Genomic DNA, 9,491 nt, shown 5'->3' on the forward strand with positions numbered 1-9,491 from the left:
TATTGAATGTTAAGTAACTCACTTATAACACTATGTTTGTATGTACTTTATTGAATGTTAAGTAACTGACTTATAACACTATGTTTGTATTTACTTTATTGAATGTTAAGTAACTGACTTATAACACTATGTATCGGGCAATATCGGGCAGATCAGGTTTACAGTTTCCAACAGGTTTGGCCCGGTATGGCCAGGCGGTTAGGGCACTCGACTCGTAATCTGAGGGTCGCGGGTTCTAATCCCCGTTACACCAAACATGCTCGTCCTTTCAGCCGTGGGGCATTATAATGTGACGGTCAATCCCACTATTCGTTGGTAAAAGAGTGTCCCAAGAGTTGGCGGTGGGTGGTGATGACTAGCTGCCTTCCCTCTAGTCTTACACTGCTAAATTAGGGACGGCTAGCGCAGATAGCCCTCGTGTTATAAGTAAGTTCAACCAGGTGCCTCTAACATACAGTAATATGTATAAAATTACAATTAAACCAAGTAGTTCTAACAGACAGTAATATATAGAAATTACACTCTATTGAATGTTAAGTAACTGACTTATAAATGTATGTTTGTAAGTACTTTATTGAATGTTAAGTAACTGACTTATAAATGTATGTTTGTAAGTACTTTATTGAATGTTAAGTAACTGACTTATAAATGTATGTTTGTAAGTACTTTATTGAATGTTAAGTAACTGACTTATAAATGTATGTTTGTAAGTACTTTATTGAATGCTAAGTAATGGACTTATAACACTATGTTTGTATGTACTTTATTGAATGGTAAGTACCTGACTTATAACAGTATGTTTGAATGTACTTTATTGAATGTTAAGTAACTGACTTATAACAGTATGTTTGTATTTACTTTATTGAATGTTAAGTAACTGACTTATAACACTATGTTTGTATGTACTTTATTGAATGTTAAGTAACTGACTTATAACACTATGTTTGTATGTACTTTATTGAATGTTAAGTAACTGGGTTATAACTGTATGTTTCCATGTGCCTTATCGAACGTTAAGCCTTAAAAACAACTTCCAATAAGAAGTTTCATTTATAACAGTTTATTTGTTTACATTTTGATTAATATTAATTCTTAAAATATCTTTCACGAGGCGCTTGAGCCACAGCAACAAGTTTTGCAAAACTAAGAAATTTTAATGGCTTTTATAGACAAGATGTTCGGCAATTATGTTAACAAAATTGTTTGTTTACTGGAACCTCTACTAGAAATGGTCTTCCAGTGGATCATCGATAAGTTCATGGACTTTCAACGCTAAAACCCTGGGTTTGATTCCAGCATTGAATAGAGCGCAGAGAGCTCACTCTGTAGCTTTGTGCTAAAACCAAACAAACGAACACTACAAAGGTTATTAGGATTCCATTGGACCAGCCCTCCCACCAGTGGCTTGGCGGTAAATCTGAAGACTTATAATGCTAAAATCCGGGTTTCGATACACGAGGTGGCCACAGCATAAATAGCGTTTTGTGTAGCTTTGCGCTTAACAACAAGCAAACCATAAGACGAAAAAAAAAATGTTCACTGAAGTACGTGTGAACATCTCAGCGCCATATTGGTCCTACACGTGTCTCAACATATTCAGAAATAATCATTAATAAACTTGTTAACCTTATTTCCGGACATCATGTTCGGTAAGTACTTTGTCAACATAAATACTGGCCATCTGATAAATCGTTGATTTACAACACACTGTTGGAAACTGTAGCAGTAAGAAATCATTGTGACTATCAGAGTAACCTTTCTTCATTAATATTTATTAGCATAGGGCTTAACGGTGTGGTTGGGTGTCATCTTATATTGGTTACTGTACCTACTTGCTAAGTGAGGATATGTATCGGTTAACGTACCTATTTACTAAGTGACGATCTGTGTTGATTAGCATTCCTATTTACTAAGTGAGGATCTGTGTTGGCTAACGTATTTACTTACCAAATAAGACCTTCTTTTGTTTAACATACCTACTTACCAAGTAAGGATATGTATTAGTAAATGTGTCTACTTACCAAGTGAGGATGTGTGTTGGTTAATGTGTCTACTTATCAAGTGAGGATCTGTGTTGGTCAACGTATCTACTTACCAGGTGAGGATCTGTGTTGGTTATGTGTCTACTTACCAAGTGAGGATATGTATTGGTTAATGTGTCTACTTACGAAGTGAGGATCTGTGTTGGCTAACGTATTTACTTACCAAGTGAAGATCTGTGTTGGTTAACGTATCTACTTACCAGGTGAGGATCTGTGTTGGTCAACGTATCTGCTTACCAGGTGAGGATTTGTGTTGGTCAACGTATCTGCTTACCAGGTGAGGATCTGTGTTGGTTATGTGTCTACTTACCAAGTGAGGATCTGTGTTGGTCAACGTATCTACTTACCAGGTGAGGATCTGTGTTGGTTATGTGTCTACTTACCAAGTGAGGATATGTATTGGTTAATGTGTCTACTTACCAAGTGAGGATCTGTGTTGGCTAACGTATTTACTTACCAAATAAGACCTTCTTTTGGTTAACGTACCTACTTACCAGGTAAGGATATGTATTGGTTAATGTGTCTACTTACCAAGTGAGGATGTGTGTTGGTTAATGTGTCTACATATCAAGTGAGGATATGTGTTGGTCAACGTATCTACTTACCAGGTGAGGATCTGTGTTGGTTATGTGTCTACTTACGAAGTGAGGATATGTATTGGTTAATGTGTCTACTTACCAAGTGAGGATATGTATTGGTTAATGTGTCTACTTACCAAGTGAGGATCTGTGTTGGCTAACATATTTACTTACCAAATAAGACCTTCTTTTGGTTAACGTACCTACTTACCAAGTAAGGATATGTGTTGGTTAATGTGTCTACTTATCAAGTGAGGATATGTGTTGGTCAACGTATCTACTTACCAGGTGAGGATCTGTGTTGGTCAACGTATCTACTTACCAAGTGAGAATCTGTATTGGTTAATGTGTCTACTTACAGGTGGTAATTTGTGTTGGTTAACTTAACTATTTGCCAAATGGGGAGTTTTGTTGGTTAATGTACCTATAGTTGTAAGGTTGGGGATTTCTATTACTTAACGATTATAAAAGACAAGTAGTGTTTTGTGTTGTTCAACGTAGCTACACGTAAATTGTAATTTGTGTTGGTTAACTTATATATAATAATCAAGTGGAGATTTGTGTTGTATTTGAGTTAAAAAGCAACAATATAAAGGCTGCTGCACGCTTCTAGAAACAGCACGTTACCACACGCTCGTGCACAGAGAATTATTTCCACATAAAGATCGCCATATTGTTCTTAAATACGATATGGTGTTTTCTAAGCTCGCTATCAATGAAGACAACAAAAAACCTCAGTATGACATTATACCTAAAGCTGAGTCAAAATCCCATGGTGGCTCCAGTTTCCACAAGGCAAACTGACGCAATGCATTAGATCCTAGGATCTAGTTCAGTGTATTTTGTTACATTCATTTCATCTTACATGTAACAACTAGCAATCAAATCCCACGTTTCAACTATGTACAGAGTTGTACAAACTTGACCTCTGAACTTTATAACACAAGCGACCTCGTGCTAAATCAATTCAGTTTAGTTTTTTTTTTATTCTCAGACCTTATCTGTTAAGCTTCAATAAATACATCATCCCAGTATGAACAGTTAAGAGCTGTTATTTGTTATACGTATTGTAGAAAGTTCGAGAAACAAAATCATAAAAACTAAAAGAAAAAGAAAAAAATTCGGATGTCTTAAAAACTGAGCAAGCTTGTCTGTTCCGCTAACTCAGCTGTTTTTTTTCGTTAGTATACTATATTTATTGAATCTCACAAAGTATAAAAGACGTGAAACATACCTTCAAGTGTATTATTCTGCTGTGGTATCTAATTTAATTAACCAGAATAAACAAACCCAGAATTCATCGTCTTCAACGTTGGCAACACTCGCCTAATTTGATTCCTTTTGTATTAAAAGTGTTTCTAGGTATTCACGTGCTCTGGGTCTAATTGTAAATGAGATACTGCAATGGAACTTCTTTCCTACACAGATAGAGATTGTTAAATAATTGGATAAAGATATAGCATTGATTTTTAAGCTAATCGTGATGGGGCTAATGAAGAAAATTATTGTATGACGTTACTACAATGATCCGACTTATACTAAACTAATCATCTCCAAGACTCTTCTGAGCACCTTTGCGCTCCGATGATGCGTGAATGACGTATCATCATAAAACGTAATTTATTTTATCTGTCTATTTGTCTCTCTGTAAAACTTTTCCAAATATGGAAACGAGCTACAGCTGCTGGGAGTTTTGGCGCCAGTAAGGTAACATAATGTATTATTTAACCTGTTTGCAAAAATGGTGTAAATACTATTAGGTTAGTGGTATCATTAAAACATGTTTGGGAGTTTGTTCTGAACCAACACTCATCGTTTAGATTTCTCTAATACAAAAAAAAAAATAATAATAAAAAATTGTTTATTTGTTAAATTTCTCGTAAATCAACTCGAGGGTTATCTGTATCAGCCATCCCTAATTTTGAAGCGATCGACTAGGCAGCTCGTCAATATCCTTGGCTACTTTTGTCAGACCGAATAGTACGGTTTGAACTTCATTCTAACAACGCACCCACGGCTCCAAAGAGCAGATCGTAATTTTGCTTCTTTTTCTTTTTTTTTGTCGCTAACGGGACTTGAGCAACGGATTCTCAAATCCACAGTCCGGCATGCTAGCCACTGGACCGCGCTGAGAGTAGAGCTATGCATAAAAATAAATATTACATCATCAGTTGAAGCAATAAAACAAAAGATTTAACAAATAGTTTACATATTTTCAAAAACTTCTGATTAAAAACTATGCTAACTTTGTACATCAGAAATTAAAAAAAAAACTTATAAATTAATGAAGTCAAAGCTATTTACCAAACTGACTTGAAGTATTTAATGTTATCAATCAATCAATACTCCAGGAGAACTCAAATCTGTAATGATTAGAATTCGCTGATTCATCAGTTGAGTGCCCTCGATATTCATCCTTTTGGCCGTAAACCCAATAATGTCTCACGAAGTTAGGACAGCTCAGGAGATTTAGAGAATTCATATCCTGAGCTAACAATGCAAATTAACATGCAAGCGTGTAAATATCAATAATAATAATAAACGAATAGTAATAATAATAATAATAATACTTTAAATTATCTTAGAACTGTAACCAATAATATCACTGAATTTTCAATTTTTTTTATTTTTTACCTTCCATGTTAGTCTACTCTAACAGTAGAGTATCAATGAAAGCACAGAAGGGGCATATTATAAAACGAAGGAAATTACAAGTATCAAATTCGTTTATCAAATTCTGTTCGCATACTTCTATCGTTTGTAGAAATCCCGAATTCATTCCCCGTGTATACGAAGTTAGTACTTGTCAGCAGAGGGCGCTGAATTTGTTTAACAAGGCCAGATATATGGTTTTAAGTGGACTGAGATCATTGTAAGAAAACATATATATATATATATATATATTCACGAGACGATACTGCCCACTTTCAAAGTAATTTTGTCATAAGAATACGCTTTATCTACAGTGAACGAGCCGAAATATGTGGAATAACTCTGAAAGCGGAGTTATACCACAGGTGACTATTTTAAAAGAACGTTGGAACTTAAGAAACGCATGTATCTGTTATTTTTCGAGTTGCGTATACAACGTTTTTCCTAGAGATGAAACTCATTACGATATATTTAAGGCGGTATTAGTTGTCTAAAACGTGCCACAAGGAAGTTCTGTGCCGACTTATAAGTCACTTTATTAAGGCAGTTTTTGTTTGGGCAATCTGTGCTGTGCCCACCACGGGTATTGAAACCCGGTTTTTAGTGTAATACGCCTACAGACTTGTTGTTGTTCCACTGGGGTTGGGGTCTATCGGCAAACCACTTTATTAAAGTAGCTTTTGTTTGTTTGTTTTTAAGCACAAAGCTACACAATGGACTATCTGTGATGTGCATAACACGGGTATCGAAACCCAGTTTTGAGCGTTATAAGCCCACAGGCCTGGTAAACCACTTTATTAAGGTAGTTTTAGTTTGTTTGTTGTTAAGCATAAAGCTATAAAAATGGGCAATCTGTGCTGTGCCCACCACGGGTATTGAAACCCGATTTTCAGCGTCATAAGTTCCCAGTTTGTTAAAGGTGGTAAACAGGTGTACTTACGTAACGAGGCGACTGAAGAAGTATAAGTTAGTGAATGTTTATCTTGTCCATTCAAAACTTCAGCAAATATAGCACGTAGATATAACATGCTTCCAGAAGGCATTTGAAGCATGAACGAAATTATCTGATCATGTCATCTCAACCAGTACATCAAAATTCTATAACGAGTGAACACGACGCCATAACAAACACAATATAGTGACTGTTTGACAAGATCTTGAGCGAGCTATTCGCTCTCGTCCTGGTTATCTCGCGCAATTTACCGAAACGTTACGATTTTACAACCAAATAATCCGCTCTTTACAGTTTCTCAACTATGAACGCCGTGTACTAAATGATATCCAGCAAACTGAAAACGAACTTTTAGCCTTTTTATGTCACGCCATAAGTGATCAACTATGTGACGAAATTTCGAACTAACTTCGATGTTTCTCTGCAACCGGAAATAAGAAAACGTATTTGTGTTGATTTTGAAGACGGAATTACGTCTGCATTTACTAAACTCGCTCAACCAAATTGAAGTATATTATTAGCTCTTAACCCGACTGATTATGCGTGGCCAAATAGCGTACCGGATTATGGAACCGAGGATCCCTGGTACGCACGCAGTTGCCACAAAATCTCGCTCTCCACTTCGGGGCCCATGGGATGGTTATAAACGTGACAGTCAAATTCCATTATTTGCTCAGAGTAGCCCAAGCGTTAGAGATGGGTGTTGTTGACTAGCTGTCTTCTCTGTAATCTAACACAAACAGTTGAAGATTAGGGACGGTTACCACAGATAGTCCTTGTGTAGCTTTGCACAAATATCCGAAATATATCAAAATTATTCCATCTGAGTCATGTGGGTTAAGAGAAGAAAGAGAACATTCTGGTTACCACATTTCATTTCATTAAACAATGTGGTTACCATATTTCATTTCATTAAACAATGTGGTAACCACATTTCACCTCATTAATCAATGTGGTTACCATACTACACTTCATTAATCAATGTGGTTACCATATTTCACTTCATTAATCAATGTGGTTACCACATTTCACTTCATTAATCAATGTGGTTACCATATTTCACTTCATTAATCAATGTGGTTACCATATTTCACTTCATTAATTAATGTGGTAACCACATTTCATTTCATTAATCAATGTGGTAACCACATTTCATTTCATTAAACAATGTGGTAACCACATTTCACCTCATTAATCAATGTGGTTACCATACTACACTTCATTAATCAATGTGGTTACCATATTTCACTTCATGAATCATTGTGGTAACCACATTTCATTTCATTATACAATGTGGTTACCATATTTCACTTCATTAATTAATGTGGTTACCATATTTCATTTCATTAAACAATGTGGTTACCGTATTTCATTACATTAAAACAATGTGGTTACCATATTTCTTTACTTCTATTAAACAATTAAGTTACCATATTTCTTTACTCCTATTAAACAATTGGGTTACCATATTTCTTTACTCCTATTAAGCAATTGGGTTACCATATTTCTTTACTTCTATTAAACAATTGGGTTACCATATTTCTTTACACCTATTAAACAAATGGGTTACCATATTTCTTTACTCCTATTAAGCAATTGGGTTACCACATTTCTTTACCTCTATTAAACAATTGGGTTACCACATTTCTTTACTTCTATTAAACAACTGGGTTACCATATTTCTTTACTCCTATTAAACAATTGGGTTACCATATTTCTTTACTTCTATTAAACAATTGGGTTATCATATTTCTTTACTCCTATTAAACATGCTATCAAATGTACTTATCATCTAAGTGTGCATATGCTTTTGTGATTTTGTTACTTTAAAATAGAATTATGCACCTTAAAAAAATTTTCTTTTACATTTTATTTCGTTACAAGAGTTTCTTATTAAGCAAGGAAAAACTTTATTGCAGTTCAGAAATGAGACCGGTCTCAAGGAGTGGCGTAACTACCAAATATGAACCCTCCCCCCACCTCCACATTTATTTCCTTATAATTGTAGTTACGATTCTGGCTGATTAATATCATTAACTTAACAGAATAGTACAACTACCTTATAGTTCAAACAAATTAAACTGTATGTCTCTCCCATTGTCAGAAATTCTTAAGTGTGTCAGGCCCTTCTGGTCTTACTTACGCCACTGGTCTAATGTTGTTAAAGGAGCAGTAGTCTTTATTCTGTCTATTTTCTATAATACGATCATGGTTGCCTCTCTCTCTCCATCTTTAATCTCTAGTATAGAGATCTGGAAGTTGTAGATTATTTTTTTTTAGATAACCGTGAAAGAGATTGAGCCTAAATACTACTTACCAGTAACATTAGCTGACAAGGAAATGCGCTATTCTGAAGAACACAACTATAATACAAGCCTGCATGAGGAGGTATTTCAGTTGCATCACGTAGCATTAAGTATCCTGTAGGGTTATGGTCAATTTCCAAACGAAATCAAGAATATTTTTGAAGTTATACGAGTTCGACTTGTAAAATCGGTATGTGGGTATACATACACCCAGTATATTAGATATTAAAGGGTAACAGTTACTACTGCAGAGATTAAACTGGTTTATCGTTTTGAAGATAAGGATGTATATTAATTCTTACCCGTAGTCTTCTTTCCAGGCATCGGAGTGGGAGTTGGAAATGAAGAAGCTTTTTAAGAGATCAGCGCAGAGTATCGAAGCCTGGCTGCCGAGATACCCCCTAACCTATTTCCGCGTATCTTGTCGGTCCGCGGTGGAATGTAAAACAGTTGATTTTCAATGTGGATCACAAGTTGTCGGTTACCCTTATTTCAATATAGACGAAATTTTAGTTGTCCTAATTCCCTGTTCGCAGTGCTTTTCTATTCAGAACTTAAACCTAAATAACAGACGTTCATGTATCACGTAGTCAGGCCACAACGTGATTATGTCGCGCCGAGATCAAGGCGTTGAGAGTTTCTCAAATAGCTACACGGGGAGCATGCGCAGTTTGTATCATTTCAAACAAATATGACGGTTGCACTCGATAATGTAAAGGCCAAGATAAAAAAGATAGCGATGGACGAAGAACCTTTCTTATTGCAAACCAAATTTTTCCCATCCAATCTCCATGAAAAGAAATGAGGAATAAATTGATTTCATACGCTGAAGAGTTATTGGAAATAGGAAAAAAAAAGCTTCAGCGTATAGGAGTAACGTACCGTTCACAAAAATTGATTAGCACAAGAATAACTGAAATGTTCCCATAGAACCTTATTACGTTTCTTAGCGTGCCAGATG

General features: G+C 35.5%; 1 protein-coding gene across 1 annotated transcript in view; it reads right to left on the bottom strand.

Moving 5' to 3' along the window:
- The window catches only part of LOC111089146 (peripheral plasma membrane protein CASK-like), a 29,956-nt gene extending 20,838 nt beyond the window's left edge, over positions 1–9,118 (bottom strand). Inside the window, exon 1 of the mRNA XM_022401061.1 lies at positions 8,833–9,118. The gene's annotated coding sequence lies outside the window, so the exon portion shown is untranslated. The remainder of the gene's footprint in view (positions 1–8,832) is intronic.
- Positions 9,119–9,491: the final 373 nt, after the last annotated feature.

This window comes from Limulus polyphemus, unplaced genomic scaffold, assembly GCF_000517525.1.
Source record: "Limulus polyphemus unplaced genomic scaffold, Limulus_polyphemus-2.1.2 Scaffold5370, whole genome shotgun sequence".
NCBI classification, from domain to species: Eukaryota; Metazoa; Arthropoda; class Merostomata; order Xiphosura; family Limulidae; genus Limulus; species Limulus polyphemus.